This window comes from Chrysemys picta, chromosome 13, assembly GCF_011386835.1.
Source record: "Chrysemys picta bellii isolate R12L10 chromosome 13, ASM1138683v2, whole genome shotgun sequence".
Classification (NCBI taxonomy): domain Eukaryota; kingdom Metazoa; phylum Chordata; order Testudines; family Emydidae; genus Chrysemys; species Chrysemys picta.
In genome coordinates, this window is record NC_088803.1 from 35471322 (window position 1) to 35490705 (window position 19384).

Consider the following 19384-nt stretch of genomic DNA (forward strand, 5'->3'; position numbering starts at 1 on the left):
GGCTTTAAGGGAGCTATGCTGACTCAGTCTGGAATTTTGCTGGTTTACACCTGTTGAAGAACTGGCCCAAGGTCCTCAGATGAGACATCAGGTCTCTAAATGTTTCCAGGCACAGGGACACATGATCTTGGTCCATGCTGTGGTTTTCAGCCATGGAACGGCTTCCTTTTAAACATGCTCTATCTCAGGATGTGGGGACTGATCTGAACTGCTGGGCAGCTTTCAGCATGGATGGCCCTACCGCCTCAATCGTCCACTCGCCTTCCAGCTGGTGGGTGTGGCCAGTTTAAATGTAGTCACTCCTGGAAGCGGGAAGACACAAAGTGATTTGCACGGTAGCATCAATGGCCAGCCCTGTGATATTAGTACTGAAAGCACCACCCCCTCCAGAGGGCTCCCTCCAGAAGAGGAGGGAGGCCCATTCATGAGATAGTTTGGGAGGGAAGTTTGCACTGCCACTGCCCATGCAACAAAGGCCTTTGGTTTCCTGAGTTCTCAATCCAGCCTCTTTTACCACCAGGGCATTTCCATGAGAAGAACCCAAAAAGCTCCACAACTGCCCGATCAAACCAAGCTCTCCAGAGTAGGAAGCTACAACTGATTTCCAACCAACTGCCTCTGCTGTTCAGGCCCATTGTGGTTTTGTGTGTGAACTATTATCATCTAATAAATGAACTGAGATGACTCATTCACACTAAGTCCTAGGGATGAACTGGACTCATGAGCTTAGAGATAAAAGCCTAACCTGCCCACGTTAGCCACTGGGCCCAACTGATCTGCCTGAGTTAGCCCCTGGGGCCAGCTAAGTGTATTAACAGTGCAATGCCTCCATCTCTTCAGGGAGCTCCATTGCTTGGCATGTTTCAAACTCTGCATGGAACACTAACATGTCGGAGAGGGAACAATCCAGCATTGGCGGTTACAGGATTTATGAGTCTTTTCCATCTCTATTTTCTATGATCCTCTGAGGCATGATTTGGAAATGGCCTTAGTAATTCGCCTGGGAGCCATTTCTGATTCATGATAGTATCCCTACATTTCCTGTCTCCTCACTCTGATCTGCCATTTCTGGTTTCTTATCATTTTAATGAGAGTTCTGGAAATGGAATCGCTCGAGGTAACACTGAGACCATTTACAATCGTAGCTGTCTTAACGAATCCCACTGCTTCACCTCCCTGGGAGCAGCTTCCTTCCTCGGTCCTCTACCTTTTCAACAGCATCCTGCTACCTCACTGGGTCTGATACTACCATTAGCCAATGGGGAGCCAGCACAGGGCTGGGTAGTTCCTTAACAGCTGTTTATGCTCATTCACACCACGACCTGCAGGTAAAGCTCTCTCTGGCCTTTGCATCTGGTGGGCCAGAGCTGGAGAATCCACTGAAATGAACACACAGAAGATAAAAGAACGAGGAGTATTTGTGGTACCTTAGAGACTAACAAATTTATTTGGGCATAAACTTTCATGGGCTAAAACCCACTTCATCAGATGCATGCAGTGGGAAATAAAGTAGGAAGATATATATACATAGAGAACATGAAAAAATCATACTAGTAAGTGACATTTCAATAGCACTGTTCAACCCAAAGGCCCCCGGATCACCAATGCTCAGAGTAAGGAGAGAATTCCACTATCCCCACTTCCAAACACATGGCATGAATATAGCAGAAAACAAGTCTAGTGGCATCATTAAGACTCAAAGGGCCCATCTACACAGCAAAAAAAGACCCAGGACACCAAGTCTCATAGCCCGGGTCAACTGATTTGGGCTTGTGGGGCTAAAAATAGCACCATAAATGTTTGGACTCAGGCTGAAGCCTGGGCACTGAGACCCAGTGAGGCAGGGAGGGTCTTGGAGTCCAGGCTCCAGTTTGAGCCCTCACCCCATACTGCTATTTTTAGCCCCACAGCGCAAGTCCGAGTCATTGACTTCAGACTCAGACTCTCTGTCACAGGATTGTTGGGTTTTTGCTGTGTAGACGTACCGTGACAAGCCTTCTTCAAACACACATGGTGCAGCTCCAGGGCACAGAAATCCAGATCATTTTTTTTTATCATATTTTTATCATATTATTTAAAAAATCCTTTATTTCTAAAGGCCCTGCCTGGGAGCCTCACAAACAATTCAAAACATCCAGACCAAAGAGATGCAAATATCCATTAACCCTTCACAACATATAATAACTCGCCACAAAGCCAGATATAAACAGTGCTGTGGGAGAGGGATGGACAGTCTGGGATTTGAATATGCCTCAAATGTCTCATCATCTTTCCATTCATCATGACTCAGTAAAGATAAAGTTTGTCTGCACGTCAGCCCCCATCACTGTAGGTAGCCTCCTCTTTGTTCTGATGACAATGTGGAACCTTGACATACATGAATCTATGGACACCACAGGGTCCTGTCAGAATGAACATTCTTTATAGGTATTCCACAGGCACCATCTCTTCCTCCTCCAAACACGGAGCCCCGCAGCAGGCCACATTGGCAAGAGGTCAGGAGCTTGAGGGACACAATGGATTGGAACAGAATGGAGCAGATGTCACCCCATCCATATTATTATGGAAGAGCAGAGACTATGACCCAGATTCTCAAATGTATTTAGGTGCCTGACTCTCACTGGGAGAGAGGGACCTAAATATCTCTGAGGATCTGTGGCTACTGAGTATCTAAGCCCCAAATCCTACCGTTCCCAATGTCACCATTGCCGGGTGGGCCAGGATGTAGCCACAGATCCTCAGAGATATTTAGGTCCCTCCGTCCCAGTCCCATGCAATGGCTACCTGGGTTGCTCAGATCAAATAGACGGCTTGTATGCTGCCATCTGCAGTCTCAGCACAGATTATTAGAGAGAAGAATGGCCACTGTGCTGGCCTCTAAAGGTGAGCCAGGGGAGTCTCGCTAGCCCCACGGAGTTTGGCAGACAATCACTAACACGACTTGGCCCTCCAGCTAAGCCCCAAATCCTACCGTTCCCCATGTCACCATTGCCGGGTGGGCCAGGATGAGGCTGGGGGAGAAAAAGGACACCAGAGAGAATGTAGGAGTAGTGGTATGTCAGCATTTAGCTTTTCATCATCATCATCATGATTGTCATCATTTACACCCAAAGCCCTTAGTCCGATCCCCCCATAAATTCTCTTACCTCTCAGGCAAGTCCATCTTTTCGTAGGGAGGCAGGCCCCAGTCTGTGCCCAACCGTCCCCACACTCAGTACCTTTTTAACAAGGTGATCACCTTGCTCCTGTCTCTTTCCGGAGCTGATTTTCCCCCTCATCATCAGCCTTCCAGTCTTCTTGGGTGTTGTGTTGTCTTGGTTCCTTATCTGTCTTTCTTTCTGCAATGAAGTGGGCCTGGTTTATATATTCCCCAAGTCCCTCCCACTCGCAGAAGCCTCTGAGAGGATTGGTTAATTGGAGTCAACTGCTTGGGGTTTTTTATTCTCCCACATTGTGACAGTTCACTCTGTCACCAAAGGATAATAGAAGGCATGATGGTAAGATATATATATAAGCTATTGAAACAGCCAGTTAGACCAGCAGTAAATCTGGGAGCTGTCCCAACTCCCCTAGTATTTCACTATTACAAGGCCAGGTACTCGGAGGCAGATGGAGAGGTGACACATGTAGCTTAAGGTTGCAACCCAGACCCACATGTGTGTGTTTAGAGTGCAATCTGCGGTAAAAGGTATGTGTTCAGATCAGAGCCTAATCTGTGACAGCATCAGCCAGGCCTTCAGGAGAGGCTGCCAGGTTCCTTTGTTGCTGAGTGTACTATCTCAGGAGTGAGCTGGGTTTGTGATGTGAAATGGCAGCTTGCTTCAAGAAATGAAAATGAAGGAATATATTTGTACAAGGATCAAACATCCCAAAGATAGGATCAGGGCTAATTTGAATTAAAGCAGACACTGGAGTTGGAATAATGGGCCACAAAAACTTTGTTCCTCAATCATTGGCTTGACAGCCGTGCTTGCCGTGTATTGAAAAAACAGGGACATGCAGAGAGAACCAGACTCCGGCTAATTAGACAGCGGCTGAGTAGCGCAGCTTGCAACAAGGTATCACCTTCAGCGGGTTCCCTGGCATTTCTAGCCAACAGGAAAACAGCAGTTCAGGTAGCTTCAGATACCATGATGATGGGTATGGGATAGATAGATAGATAGATAGATAGATAGATAGATAGATAGATAGATAGATAGATAGATCTGTTTAACCCATACGCATATATTTTTAGAACTCATTAACCCTTCATTTGCAGGATATAAAACACTGAGAAAAGCACAGTGAACAGTAGTCATACAAGAATGTGTTCCCCTTTCCCTGACTTCTGTGCGTGATGGCACAAGTGCATAGAGACTAAGAGCCATCCACTCTATCAGCTTTGTGCCACTCCAGATGTGCAGGCTGAGTCAGCCCTGTGGGCGTGTGAGACCTGGAATAGCCTTGTCAGGTGTGTGGTGAGAAAGCACCTGTTCACATACTGCTTCCTGTTTCGAGCTGGCTGAACAAACTCTCGGAGCTAAGGAAACAGGAAAAGGCAAACGTTGTGAAAAAGTAAACCACTTTTCGTTCTCACTTTGAACTGTTGGTAAAGTGAGGAGCAGTTTTTGTTCTTCCCCCACTCCGAGACGGGCAAAGTAACACCTGTTAGCTGGCTTCATGCCCACAAAGGCCCTTGCAGGCCGCAGGTGAACAGCTGGTCGCTGCCTGGAGTGTGTACTGTAAAGACCTTGCTAAATGCAGTGTATTTTATGTGGGGCTTGTTCCTCGCAATGCACCACAGATGTCTCCTCTAGCTCTGCCTCTTCCCAGTCAGCATGAGTGGCTCCTCGTTGTTATGCATTCCTGGGGCCTTTCAAAGGTAACTGTGCAATCTGCTAGCGTGGAGATGAAGCGCTGTCGCTTAATCGGAGACCAATGCACACACTGAGAATGGAAATTGAAAAAGCTTCAAATCCAGCTCTCGAGACGCATTACTCAGCGGCTGCCGCTAGTCATCCTCCTTCATATTTCATTATTTTAATGACCACATAAAACCCTTTGGAATAGCAGCTTTGATAATACACACATAATTGCCTTGGTGGAGCAGAGCTCCTGAATTGTTTCAGCAGATGGGGAGACACAAAAGCAGAAGGGCTGGATCCTCTGTTAGGTTCTCAGGAAATTTAGCACCAAACTCTTGGGGAGTAGCTGCTCTCGTTGCATGTGGCTGCAGAGACGACAGGACATTCTCCAAGTTGAGAGGCAGGGTTCTGGCTTGCAGGGAGCAGAGGGCTGTCATCAACACCGGGCAGTGGTTGCTGTTGTGTTAAAGTTCTGTAATGTTTCACAAAAAATGATCTGAGGGTTCAATACAAGCTCTCCGGGTGCTAAAAAGAACAACACGCCTGAGTGTCAGAAACTCTCCTGTAAAATGGGGGTGCTGATAATCACCCTCTCCTGGCCGTGCTCTCAAGATGGAGCTGTTCATGTCTGTAATGTACTTTCCCGGGTCCAAGTGCTCTTTCAGTGCTGAGCATCATTACCAACCTCATGTGTCACAGGTGGACACAGGAGCCTGCACTCAGGGCTTTGCTGGGAAGGAGGACCCATCCTTATCCATTCCGTGGCATCCCAACTTTCCCTGTGATCTGCAGTGGGTTGGTTTAGTCTTTTTTAATTAGTATTATTTTGCAAAAGCTTTTCAGGTTCATTTTTCACAGACCTGAGGCCATGCAGGAATCTGGCGCCTTTGGAACCTTCTGGTCAGCACTAGATCCAGGCAGTCTCCCAGTTCTCCATCCCTTGGCTGCCCCCTGTTAATCTCTGGTGCCATGAGCGGGTAAGAAGGCAAAGGAAATGAAAGGGCTGCAGCCACAGGTTGACCCTGTCACCCACCCTATTTCCCCAGCTTGGCCGATCTACAAAAAGAGGGAAAAGGGCCAGTTTGCTCCAGCTGATCTGATCCGCTCGCTCTCTGTCTCACATCTCTTCCTTTCCTTTAGCAACATGAAAAAAGGGGCACAAGTCACTTTATTATCAAACTACAAGAAATGCATCAAAGGGACAGCAAGGATTTGGCTTCATCCTACAAAATTAAGGGAATGCAGGGAGAGGCTGCACCCTAAGGCCTAGCTCTCCGGTAGGGCTGGTCGAAAACTTTTTGTCAAAACCATTTGTCAACAGAAAATTGGGTTTTCAACTAAATGACATTTGTCATGAGAAGTGTCTGCTTTCCATGTGACTGCCATGATGCGCCACGAGGGCAGAGCATGGTGCATCGTGGAAGATGTAGTCCAACCTATAGAGGAGAATGGGAGCAAGAAGCACTTGAACTACAACTCCCATGAGGCACTGCAGAAGCATTTCAGAATGGAAATATTCTAAATTTTGATATTTCGATGAAGCTCAAAATTGTCCATGGAGAAAATCCCCATTGTCTAACCAGTTCTATTCATTACTATCTAGATACTGTCGGAGGCTGGCATACCCTTACACTCAAAACCAGAGACGTCTGGGGCAATTATGGACTGAGCCTCTGCGAGCTTAATTCTGAGTTTCCCTGGCCTTGGGAGTTGATCTCTGACCCAGGGCAGTAGTGACATCACATGTAGCACTGTTGATTTCAGTGGAGCGGTGCTGATTTACATCAGTGAAGGTATTTTGCATGGAGAATTGGGCATGCTGTCTCCTAATGCTGGCTTCAGGGTTGTCATCACAGCTGCTAAGAGTTGTGGGGATTTTTTCTTTCATTGCTGGGATCTCAGCTTATGAGGCCCCCTGAGCTATGAGGGAGCTGGTGCCATGTATAGGTAGGACTCTCCATTTCAACAGCTCGCACCATCAACACCAGGATGCTGCCTTACTCTACAGAATTTCCTAAGCTCTCCTCAGGACCCGCCAGCACACATGGGAGAGAGTGTTCCTAGGACTTCAGCCCAATGTGCATATATGACTTACAGCCCACCTGCCAATTGTTTGTCTGACATGTGGTTCTATGTAATGATCGATATATTGATGATTATCAATTTGCTGGCAATGGAGGCAGCATTGGAATGTTTGCTCTGGTCTACACAGGAATAAAATACGTGCAAAAATCATTAGCTCATTTTCTATACGTGTGTACATTCAGCAAGACAGATGCAAAAGCAGCAGCTATTGTCTGCAGACAATAAGCTTTATGGTTTACTTCTAATGTATAGAACAAAGCCTGATAGATACCTGTAGCGGGGCGGCCTGGCTTCCAGGCGCCCCAGGAAGGGACGAGCCCCACCCCGGACCTACTACAATACCCATCTATGTGGAGGAGCAGAAATAACAATAGTAATAATAACAGAGATCAGTATAGTATCTTTCTTCCTGGAGAGTCCTAGCGCATTTTACAGGCTGTCTATATACATAAGGATTACTCAGACATCACTAAAATGCAGCCACCTCTGGATTAGAACAGGGCAACCATTTGCACCAGCATCAGTTTCTAGGCAGGGAAATGAAGAATATCTTCTCTCATTGAAAGAACAGAGAGAAGTTCTGGTTGGCAAGTGGAGCTGGGATTTGACAGCAGAAAGTGTTTGAGGAGTTCACTGTGATCTCTGTTTCTGTATTAGGTTCCTGCACGTAGGTTGCCTGGATGATGCTCTCTTCCGTGTTGTAGTTGTGGCCCAAGAATTCCGAATGCAGCGGGATCCTGCACAGCGACAGAACAATGCACAGTGACTTGCTGGGGGTCAATTCATGTCTTCTTTGCTCTAGTAACCTGCTGCTATTCATCTCCCATGCAAAGCTCAGCCACGTTTCAGATGCACTGCATTACGCGTCACCTCAGTCTAGCACAGAACAGGCTCCAAGTCTCGAGCTTACAGCATACAGTGGCATTGCAGAGAGCCAAGAAATGTTTGAGTTATGTATTTCTAAGCTGAGATTCTTGGCTCTCTACCCCAATTAAACCTACGAAGATCTCCCCGGGATCTGTGTCACGCAGCTTTCCACAGAAGCCAGAACCACATCACCCTCTGCAGAAGCCCTTTGGGTTCTATAAAGTGATGAAGAACAATAGGTTTGCACCTTGCAAAGGGCACTGACGGCATCCAGCTAGCCAGGGACCGTTCATCCCACGCCCATTGTGCTCTTCCAAATCGAAAGCCCAGTGCTGCTGCCAGGATGGAGTGGCAGCCTTGTGCTCTCTCCCTGCTCGGTTGTTTTTGTGGAGGTTATTACGTCACAGCCCGTCTCACACCTTGCTCCCTCATCTTCCAGACAGGCTGGCAAAATAACCCATCATTCATGTCCAATTCTCGCATGTGAGGAATCTTTTCCCCACTGGGTTCATGTGGACGTGATGCTGACCGAAAGCTCAGGATCTGGAGATCTCAGTGGCTGTGATCAGCCAAGTCAACAACTGGTGACCTGCTGCTACAATTGAGAAGCCGCATGGATTTCTTACTGGGGAGGCAGCTGGCTTACCTCCTGAGAGCGTGGTTAGGTAGCAAAGCCACGGACCAAGGCTAGGGAACAGCAACAGCTGAAGAAAAAGAACACTATCCTCAGACCCTCCTCTTCTTCCCCCTGTGCAGGAGTCCCCCCCATTCCCTTACCTCCACAGCCAGCCAAAAGATGCTGGGGAAAAGACACTGTTCCTGCTAGGCTGAAAGGGGCTACATGTCTCCACCCCTTGTCCCTATAATTACACCCTTGCCAGCAGAGTCTGGCCAGTGGCGTTTTCTCCTAATTCCTTCATTCAGTTTCCTTCCTTTGCTAGACGCAGCTGGGATTTTATTATATCATATTTACTGCAAGCCAAGAATAACAGCTCTTAACTTAGTACTGAAGAGATGGAAAGGCACAACAAAGAAAACAATCAGTGCCCTGTAATAGTCTGGATACAGAAATAGCACTTGAAAGTAGAATGAGCACAATATGATCTATTGCGCCCGCCCTGACATGTGACAGGACCCTCAGCCAATGGGGCCAATGGAGCTGGTCCATTTTGTCACTGGCTGTAGATTTTTGTTTTGCAGGGAGCATTGATAAGGGAGCTCATGCTGGGCATTTGTTGAAGGTAACTCTGGCTCAGTAGAAAGCGACACCGAGCCCTTTCTAAACACTTCACAAGCACTTATATTTTTAACGTAGTAAAGTTAAAATGGCAAAGACTGGCACAGACACGTGTGTCCAGGACTGAATACAAATTAGTACATTCAACTTTAATTACCCTCAGGTGGTCTGCATTAGTTTCACAGGTGAGCCTGACTCTCAGCCTTACCTTCTTCGTGTTCTTCTCTCCTCCTCCTGTTGTATCCTTCACTTAGACTGTCAGTGACTTGGGTAGGCAGAACGTATGTGCTTCGTAAAGTACCAGGCACATCTAGGGGGCTCTGTAATTAACAAAAAATAACAATGATGATATCTACACAAGCACAGCAGGAGTCATATCACATGACAAAGGAGAGCTGGTGCCATGTATAGGTAGTCTAACCCTGGGGTCTAACCCTGGCTCTGCCACTAAATGCTGTGCGTTGTTGGGCAAGTCAAGCATAGCTCTTTGCCTCAGTCTCCCCCTATAAAATGGGGAGAGGAGGCCACCACATGGGTGTGTGAAGTTTGATGTGGCAACCCCCTATATGCAGAAGCATTGCAACCTCACCTCCGCATGCAAACAACCACACACAACACAAACCAATATGCACAAGTACCAGCCACTTGTATGCACTCACACTGAACACATATCTATCTGCACAGGGGCTGTACTGGATCACTCACCTACACACAACACAAACCACTAAGCTTAGGCACCTGGGATCCTGCACACCCACACAGCTGTGCATATATGACAGAAGCTATCTGCACCGGGATACAGGCAAATGCACATCTCACATATACACAGGGACATCACATATCAAAAACAAACTGTCATACTGGGGCAAGTCACTTTTTGGAAACGCAGAGTGGTTTTGTAGCAAAGATGGCATGGAAGAGCCCAGAGTCCTCCAGTCATCAAAGATTGTTTTCAATTCACACTGTGTAGTTTCCTTCTGAATGTGGCCTCACACCTCCCCAAGTGCCTGCACCGCCACATAGGGGAAATCCTGTCTTGTCTGACCTCTTTGTGTCAATGTGCCAATGTGTCTGACAGTTATATAGGTTAATAACGTGCCATGTGACTGCAAGAAACAGAAAACTGTGACGCTGTGTCAATATTTAGCTTTTTCACAGCTTTTTATCCTTATTAAAGAGCTATCAGTGATTCCCTTGGAAGATACATGCCTCCTGTTCTTTATTTCCCTCCCATACTGTATGCTCCCAGTTCACATGGGATAAGCATCAATTCATTATTTCTGGAGATCATTGGTTGCAAACAGCATGTCCCAAGATGCTATTCCCAGCCACTGGATGTCAGAAAAAATTAGATTAAATAAGGCTCTGTGAATTATTCATGACACTGGATTTAACATTAATCGGGGAGAAATGGGCAAAAGTTTACTGTACTACAGATGATAACATTATATTCCCAGAAAGACAAAGAGACGTGGCTCATACTTACTGGGAAAGATCAGAGATACGGTGTCAAACAGAGAAATACCCAGGTCCAATGTGATCAGAGCCTGGCTGATGGGATATGAAATGCAGGCAGTGGTCCATCACCCAAATACTTCCTGCATCAGGAGTTCTTGTGACTTGTTCTTATTAATAAGGCCTGGGCAGCTGGCTCTGTGATAATGAACATCTTACGAGATGCACTACTGCTTTTTGTATTGTTTCTCGTCTCCAAAAGCTCACTGGATCAATGCACTACAGCTTGGTATTAAAGTAACTAATTATCAGCCTTATGACCTATGACTAAAAAAATACTTCACTGAAGTGTTTTTATTGGACACATCTCATCTACAGTGTGTGGGGAAAACTGGGCATCTGCCAAGCAGTGACTATAAAACACACAATCCTGTCCCGCAATGCATCAGACTTGCTGTAAAACCTGGGATGATTTTGTAGGCAGTATACACTTCTTCAGTTGTTCCAAAGTCCAAGTCAGAAATATGGAAGGGATCTAACCAGGATGACACACTTGTTACTTCTCTGTGACAGTGGTTTGGAAACTTATTGACTAAACATTTTTTTGCTGAAGTCCCATTGCATCAAAAACAAAACATTGTGAAAACGTATCCTTTTCTATGCAAGTTTTGACAGGATGGTTTCTCAGGTCCAGGGTAGACTCTCGGAGACGGGGAAGTGGAAGAGCTACAGAGAGAGAACAAAACCCTGGCTGTTTTGATCCAAAAACAGACGTTTCGACACTATTTCATTTTGCAAAAACTTTTGAAAGTTCTTGGTTTTGTTCCAATGTGGAATGAAAAAAGAAAAGTCAAAAAACCTCAAAAGTTGTCATGAAGTGGAATTGTCGTTTTTCCAAACAGCTCTGTTCTCCATGCTTGAGTCCCTGTAAAAAGCCAGCCCTTAGCCCCCATTGTGAAGCAAAGCCACTTTAGCGCCCTGCCTGACAATTCCTGCAAAACAAGGTCATCGCCGAATAAGGGTAGCACAGAAATAGTGTAGCAGGCTCTATGCTCCACTTCCAACCCGCATAGGAGGCGTGACTGGGGGACAGAGTGCAGCAGCGCTCCAGTGATCCCTCACTGCTAGGACACCCCTCTGGGTGCTGGGAGCAGATGAGGACAGACAGTCTGGTTCTGTCACACTGGGTCTAGTTTCTGCTCTCTGTCTTGTCTTTATGTCAGCTCCAGCACTCTGTACACTACCCCTCCGCTGGTTAAAACTCAACGCCTCATAAAATACACCTGACAAATAACCAAGCCATTTGTACAGCGGGGGAAGTTCTATATTTGACGTAGCACGTTCCAGATTTAGAAAAGAGCCCGTCAATGAACTCCATTCAGTATGAGGGACAAAAGCTGTTAAACAGCCTTGCTCCAAAATGTCTTGATTCTGCAGCCTTCCACCGTACAGGGGAGTGAGTCAGAGAGACCTGAATGATCGGAGTGTTCATCTTCTTGGCCAGCTCATTCATTTAGCAGGTTGGTCTACAAATGCCAACCCAGTGACTCAACAGTCTAGTCATAGGGTCAACATGCTTTTCTCATTTACTCACACAGTCCGTTTGTTAGCAGGCATCTTTTGCAAAGGCTTCCTGTCAGAAGCCCTCAAGCAATCCCACTTCGCGGACAGGAAGCGGGTCAGAGTTCCAAAGGCAGACATTAGCCAAACCTATGCTGGGCTCACGACTGGCCAGAGCTGTGCTTCTCCCGGTGAATCTGGCTGTGGAATCTTGCTCGAGTCCCATTGTCATCTCAGACAACGAGAGCCGGGTTGAAGGATGAATTTATTGTCAGCACAAAGTGAGCCACTGGAGGGGAAGTGTTTGTGATCTAAAGTGTGGGTCACATTGGGGATCGAGGGCAGCTCTAGTTATAGGGAGGGCCTGAAACAGGGAATATTGTGGTTATTTCTATTAATGTGTACAGGCTCAGATTTTCAAAGGAGCCTAAAGGAGTTAGGTGCCCATCTTTGGTTGAACTTCAGTGTGATCTGGGTGCCTAACTCTTGTAGGGGCCTTTGAAAATCTCAGCCCGATGGCATAGTAAGAGAACAACGGGTAAAAGACATCCAGCCAATAAGAGGGCCCTGCCCCAAAGAGCCCCACCTTTGCAGGACAAGACGAACACCATGGGAGTGGGGAGGGATTCTTCACAGGACCAGTGGGTGATCAGGTGGTTCTGGAAAGAGAAGAGAGAGGTAGGTTTGTCAGTGTGATTGGGAAACTGTTCCAAGTGCAAGGGGTGGAATGAAAGCAGGTGCAGCTGGCATGGAAAAAAACAGGAGGGGGCTGAGAGAGCTGGGTGGTTGTAGCTGGGATAGTCTGGATCTAACAGGCCCTGATGTTTATTTTCTGCTGTGCTTTTTCTCGTGGGAAACAAGTGAACTGAGGAAGATTCCAGGATAGATTCGAACTGACATTTGGTTTAAATTTGGCAATAGTTAAAGAGCAGAGCTGGGTTTCAGCACACAGAGAAAACCTGGAATAATCACCGTTGAAATGTCAATCCCAGGGCAAAGTAATCTTAGCTGTCTTCCCTATATACCACCGCTCAGCAGGGATGTACCATGGGGCAGCCCTGGCCAGCCACCACGCACTGTGGGGTCACACTGCAAAGCCGCACTGTGTGGCTACCACCACATCGCCTGAGATGCAGTGTGGGACTGAGTTTCTGCAGCTCTGCTCCTCCACTGCTGCTTGTGTCTGATTCCCAGCACCATCTCCCTGTCTCCTCCCATTGGGTTGTATTCCCCTCTGCCAAAACCTGCAGCTCTCTCCCCACCACGCCCCTTCCAGGGACAAGTCCCCTGCCGCCCCGCCTGACTCCCTTCCTAGAATCAGAGCCTCTTGCATTCTCCAGGAGAAGCCCCCCGATAGCGGTCTGAAAGAAGGGAAGTGGGGTGTCTATCATCACATGGAAGCAGCAGTTTTGGTAAGACAATGCTTAAAGAGCCAGCTCAATATTTATGTGTCATTGGTTTTTCGGCTGGGCCTGTGACCCCTTGAAGCCCTGCCCCCATACACCCTTTTAAGCACTGCCTGATCCCTCCCCCAATTACCAAACCCTAAAGCAGTGTTTCTCAAATGCGGCCATGGTGGCCACATGTGGCCGCCAGGGGCTTTCCTTGCGGCCACAGTCCCCTGGGCTGTGTATGTGTGTGTGTGTGTGTGTGTGGGGGGGGGGGGGGGGAGTAACAGCGCCTCCCTCTCCCTGTTGCTCCTGGATTCACCCCCTTGGTGCTGGTTGCTGGGACCGCCAGCAGGGGTTGGGCTCTGCCCCCCTCTGGAGACAGCTAGGGCACAACGCTAGAGGAGCAGGCAGACCGTGAGTTCCCCACCTTCCCAAGGGTGACGGGGCTCAGGCTTTGGGGTTCAACCCTGGGGTGGCAGAGTGGCAGGCTCTGCCTGTGGTGCTTCGGGCTCCTGTCCCAGGCTCAGGCTGCACGGTGGCAGGCCCCAGGCTCCAGGGGAGGGGCTTCAGGCTCTAGCCCCCCGCTGCCTCCCCCAGCCCCTCATCCAGGGAATAATTTGTCCTCGGGCTTGGCAGGGCTGAGTAAGTCTACTGTGAAAAGTGATACTTGCAGACTTACTAGCTAGCAATAAATAAATTACAATGATTTGGACGTATATATGTGCATGTTTATTTGTTTTTCCTAAAGCTAATTAAGTATTTTAGGGAAAAGTGTGAGAGCGGCCACCAGCAAGAATTGGTGGCCACACTCTGAGGCCACCAAAAAATGTGTCCTGAAAACCCCTGCCCTAAAGCATGTGTCCATGGCAAGTGCTCTCCCACAACGCCCTTGCCCCAGACCTATCCAACAGCCCCCTAGAAACCAGTCTTTGCTCTGTGTGAGGCCTGAGTGATGAGCAGCCACATGGAGAGGCATCTGGGGCCTGAGACAACTCCCCTGGCAACTGATCAGCCTTCAGAAACACACCATATGCTGCCTGCGAGTACCTGCAGCCTGCTGATAGGCATTTGCAAGATCTCTTCCAGGTGGTTCCTAGCCAGGAGAAGGCTTTTACTGCTGGGCGATGGCAGGACTGTGCGTAGGACACAGATGTTCTCCCACATGTGCGCTGCATTTCCACTTTGCCTGCATCAGAGCTCGTATGCGAGGCCTGTCCGTGCTCTGTGTGATGGAGCAAACCAGTCTTTGCCTTTGGCCCCGCTGGGTCCATTTTGCTGCTCACAGCAGGGGCCTCCCAGCTGTCAGAGGCTCTGCCAAATTGACTCAACCAGGCTTCAGCAAGTTCCCTATTTCCTGCTCGGGTCCTAGTTAGGGAAGTTCTGCAAGCAGGGAGGTAGAACTGACAAGCGATGGGGTTCAAAGCCAATTTCCAGCAGCAGGAGGAGATTATCCTAGCTCTGACACCTAGCAGGGAAGTCAAAGCCCCCCTCTGCCTCCCTGGAGGAGTCTCCCTCCACTGCTGTAACACAAATGCCATAAAGCGAGGTCCCTGCTGGCACACAGGTTCCTTTTCTGGAGCTCTCACCAAACCTTGTTTGGGATTTGTAAACATGAAGCGAGAACTGATCTGTCAGCAGACAAACTAAGATTAGTAAGAGCATGGCCCTTGCCCAGGGCAGTTAACAGCTGACAATCTCACACTGCAAACGGAACTAGCAGCACATGGGGAACATCATTGCTAGCCCTCCATTCACCCCCCGCGTCCTGCAGCTGCTCTGCGGCTTCCTGATGCAGTTTTGCTTATGCAGCCTAACCCAGTAGCCCCTGACCCTTCTCAGCCCTGGGATTCAGACAGAGGATACCGTTACCTGTGGTGCTGGGACCAAGGCTTTGCCGAGAGCTGGGAGGTGATGCTGAGTCCTTCTTATCAAGCTGCCCTGCAGTGTCTCAAGTGCACAAGTACCCACCTCAGGGCAGACTGTTAAGAGGCAGGGTACAAATCCCAAGTTGGCTGTGAGTTTTGTATTTATTTCACCAACCAGTTATCAAGTGGAAACTCCCCAGGCCCTATAACAGCCTTAATATAGAGTCACTGACAATCCCCTTGGGTACTTCCATTCTATCTTGCCACCCAGGTAAACTTACCTTTGTGATAGGTGGTTCTTTACACCAAGAATCACAGCAATATCCCGTCACTTACCCCCGGTCAATTGTATCCTAGATCTCACACCAAAGATAATGCTTGTAGCCAATCCTATAATAAAATGTACACATTTCCTTTTCCTATTTAAGGAATATAAGAGAATTATTTATAATGTTAAAGCACAAATGATACACAGATACACAAATGAGTTACAATCTTAAGTTTCAAAAGGTGATAGAAGCTTCTATAATCAGCAAGCTCTATATGTCCTTTAGGGCTAACCCTGGCTAAGCACTGGGGTTCTCTTACTTATGTCTAGAAAACCTGCCCCCCAGAGTCCAAGCAGCATAGAGATACCGTTCCTTCTTGTGAGGGGTTTTTACTCCCTTCCCCACATGTGCTCTGAGCTGCAAACTCAACTGATGGAAGGAATCCACTTTCATGACTCATCTCCCTGGGGTGGGGGGGAAGAGATGAGCAACAAAGTCTTTTGTCCTCTTTAATGTTCCCCAATGGTACGCCTGGCGTCAATGGGCCTTCCTTGGTGGCCAAGATGTAACACCTTCTGTTGGAGATCAGCACTTAATACTACTTAATGTTTCTCTCCTGTCTGGTGAGTTTGTTACACAGTCACAGAGGCTTACAATACAAATGCTTAAATATTATCTTACAATATGGAATACAGATGCTATAAGTGAGATTAATGCAGGCAGCAACTCACAAGCAACAATAAAGTCTAAACACTAAACACATTATTATAATTCTAATACCTACCTTAACAATAGGTCAGGAAGGAATTTTTCCCCCAGGTCAGGTTGTTGGTTGGGTTTTTTTGGTTGGGTTTTTTTGCCTTGCTCTGCAGCATGGGGCACGGGTCACTTGCAGGTTTAAACTAGTGTAAATGGTGGATTCTCTGTAACTTGAGGCCTTTAAACCATGATTTGAGGGCTTCAGTAACTCAGCCAGAGGTTAGGGGTCTATTTCAGGAGTGGGTGGGCGAGGTTCTCTGGCCTGCAATGTGCAGGAGGTCAGACTAGATTATCATGATGGTCCCTTCTGACCTTAAAGTCTGTGAGTCTATAACGATGCTTGCACCACAGACGGGAGCGGTGCCAGGGTTTTTGCCGCCCTAGGCGGGGGGGTCCTTCCGCGCTCCTGGTCTTCGGGGCACTTTGGCGGCGGGTCCCAGAGTGAGTGAAGGACCCGCCGCAGAATTTCTGTCGAAGACCCGGAGCACAGAAGGACTCCCCCCCCCCCGCAGAATTGCCGCCCCCCAAATCCTGCTGCCCTAGGCAACCGCCTAGGTCGCCTAAATGGAAGCGCCGGCTCTGACCACAGAGGTGAGTCAGACTGGCTCCAGTTATGTATTTGCCAGTGTTCAGTTGAGACCTGGGGACCTGGGCATGAGCTGGCACCTGGTCTGCCAGCGTCCCTGCAGCTGCTTCTCCACTGACAGCTGTCACTTCTGCTGCTTCTTCACAAAGGAAACATGGGGGTGGGGGTCTTTGCTGGGCTCTCATCCTGTCTTCCCCCCTCCCTGCTCTGCTCCCCCTTTGCCTTTTTCATTTTGTGGGCAGCATTAGTGCCAAGGACAAGGACTGAATGGGGCCATGGAGTCTGAATGCCCCTCTCCCCCAGATGGAGGTACATCCCTTGCACTCACTGTGCCTGTGTCATGCAGGTATTTATCCACAAGGGGCGTCTTTCACCAGCTCTGAATCCACTGAAAACTTGCTGTAGGAAGCACAAGTGCGGGATGCATTTGGCAAAATCTATCCAGGGGAAAACAGCTGAGACTTTCCTCTTGGATCTGTGCTCTGGAGCTGCATTAATCTTCAGACTGTAACAGAGTCTGTTTTCAAACATACAGTCAAGCACCAAGTTAATTGGAGGCTGTTCTGGAACAGAAGATACGAGCTTATTGAAAACATAAAACCACTGGGGCACTTCCCACTTGCCAAATATCAGGATCATTGACAACTAATTAGCAATTAATAATTGTAGTTGGAAATATCAGACTGCATCATCACAGATAGATAGGCATCCTCAGGCTGTAGACATGACTAACTGGGTGAGGAGAAGTGAGATTTGCATTGGTTGCACCTGGATAAACTCGGAGTCGTATGAAAATTGCCAGGGGATGTTCGATAGGCCTGTCAATAGAGCTGAGCAAATAACTGATTTTGCAGTTGCAAGGGGAGCTTGCAGGGCCCCTGCAGAGAGAAAACTGGTCACATGAGGTCACATTTTCAAAAGGGCTCAGCAGGTCTCACTTCTGATGAGTTTTTCAAAGGGGCTCAGCATTCAAAAGGGCTAAACTTTTTTTTTAAATCTGGGGTACAATCTTCAAAAGTGTTTAAGTGACTCAGAAACCAGTTCCATTGACTTTCAATGAGACTAGGCTACATTCCCTTTTGAAAATGGAAGTCGGCCTCCTGAGACACTTAAGCGCTTTTGACAATTTGACTCCTACTCCCTTATTTTGGTGCCTATGTGGGAGCCGTGAACTTTCAAAGATACTGGCCATGCTACGGGCTCCCTTCCTTGCCTCCAGCTGCAAGAAAGAACAGATAGGAGAGGGAGACTGAATGAAGAGTAAATGTAGACATTGCAATCTACATATTTTTCAAAAATGATAAAACATTTATTGCACTAAAGACAACCAAAGATACGTGAAATACTTTCCTATTGTTACTGCTGTAGGCAAGGAATTGCGGTAGGTGCCCAGGGAGGTTGTGAATTTGGGACTGGAAGGGGAAGAATACGACATGATCCAGACTTTGGAAAAGTTTAAGGCCCTGTGATCCATGTCATAGCTATCACCAGTTACCAGGTAATGAGTCCAAGCATGTCCCAGGCCCATCACATCTCACTATTTGTATTACAGGATGAGAAATGTCATTGCTGCTAGCAGTCACTCTGCCTCTAAAAGACAACCCCAACGAGAGAGTCTGAATGGATTTATTGATGGCCTCTCCTGTGGTTTCTGGTAATACTCTTATTTCTCTGTGTTAACCGATCTCCTTACAACTGACCACTGAGCACAGTGAGAGCCCATCATCTTCATCATCATCATTACACTGAAGGCACCGCAGATGGCCCGAAGCACTGAGGCAGGCCAGAGAGGAGCCAGCAGGGTTGTGTGGTGAAAGCTCCAGCACTTATTAAGGTTTGTGGCTTCTTCCAGCTTGTTTCCATTTCCTGGCTATTTATGCTTGTGGGATTTCCATTTATTTATGGTAATCAATCCTTGCAGCTTTGACGTTTCAAGGTCACCTTGGAGGCCCTAGTGCACTAGTCCTACTCAAGGCTTAAATTCTCAAAGAATATTTCCCGGAGTTCTCCCGTGGGAGGTTCGGGGGCTCGGGCCCTCAGCCCCACGGGTTTAAAAATATGTATCGGAGCGCCACTCCGGACAGCTCCAGCTGAATTTAAGTCCTGGTCCTGGCCCTATTGAAGTCAATGGGAGTTTTGTCATTGACTTCAGTGGAACCAGGGCTTGACCTTGGCTGGTTTGGAAGCAGGGCCGGCTCTAGGCACCAGCAAACCAAGCACGTGCTTGGGGCAGCACATTTTCAAGGGCAGCATTCTGACCATTTTTTTTTTGTGCTTCGGGCGGCAAAAGCCTAGAGCCGGCCCTGGCAGCAGCAGTGCGTTGTGCGCGGGGGGCGCCCTGGGGCCGCTGCAGTTCACGCCGCAGGGGAGCAGCGCCCACACCTTGTGGCTGGGCCGGGCAGGCTTTGAGCGGGGACACTCAGGCTGGGGGACACCCCACGGGGCACACGGAGCTGCCTGCAGGTG

At 48.0% G+C, this 19384-nt stretch overlaps 1 long non-coding RNA gene across 2 annotated transcripts; it reads right to left on the reverse strand.

The window, feature by feature from the left end:
* Positions 1-1872: 1872 nt before the first annotated feature.
* Positions 1873-17476, reverse strand: LOC101952586 (uncharacterized). Of its 2 annotated transcripts, XR_010592254.1 has the most exons (5): positions 17247-17476; positions 12635-15694; positions 9242-9353; positions 7272-7666; positions 1873-7200 (listed from the first exon to the last, which is right to left on the reverse strand). It is a non-coding gene; the product is annotated as an uncharacterized LOC101952586 (long non-coding RNA). The 2 variants fall into 2 exon arrangements; XR_006176387.2 differs by having other exon boundaries at positions 12635-17476.
* Positions 17477-19384: the final 1908 nt, after the last annotated feature.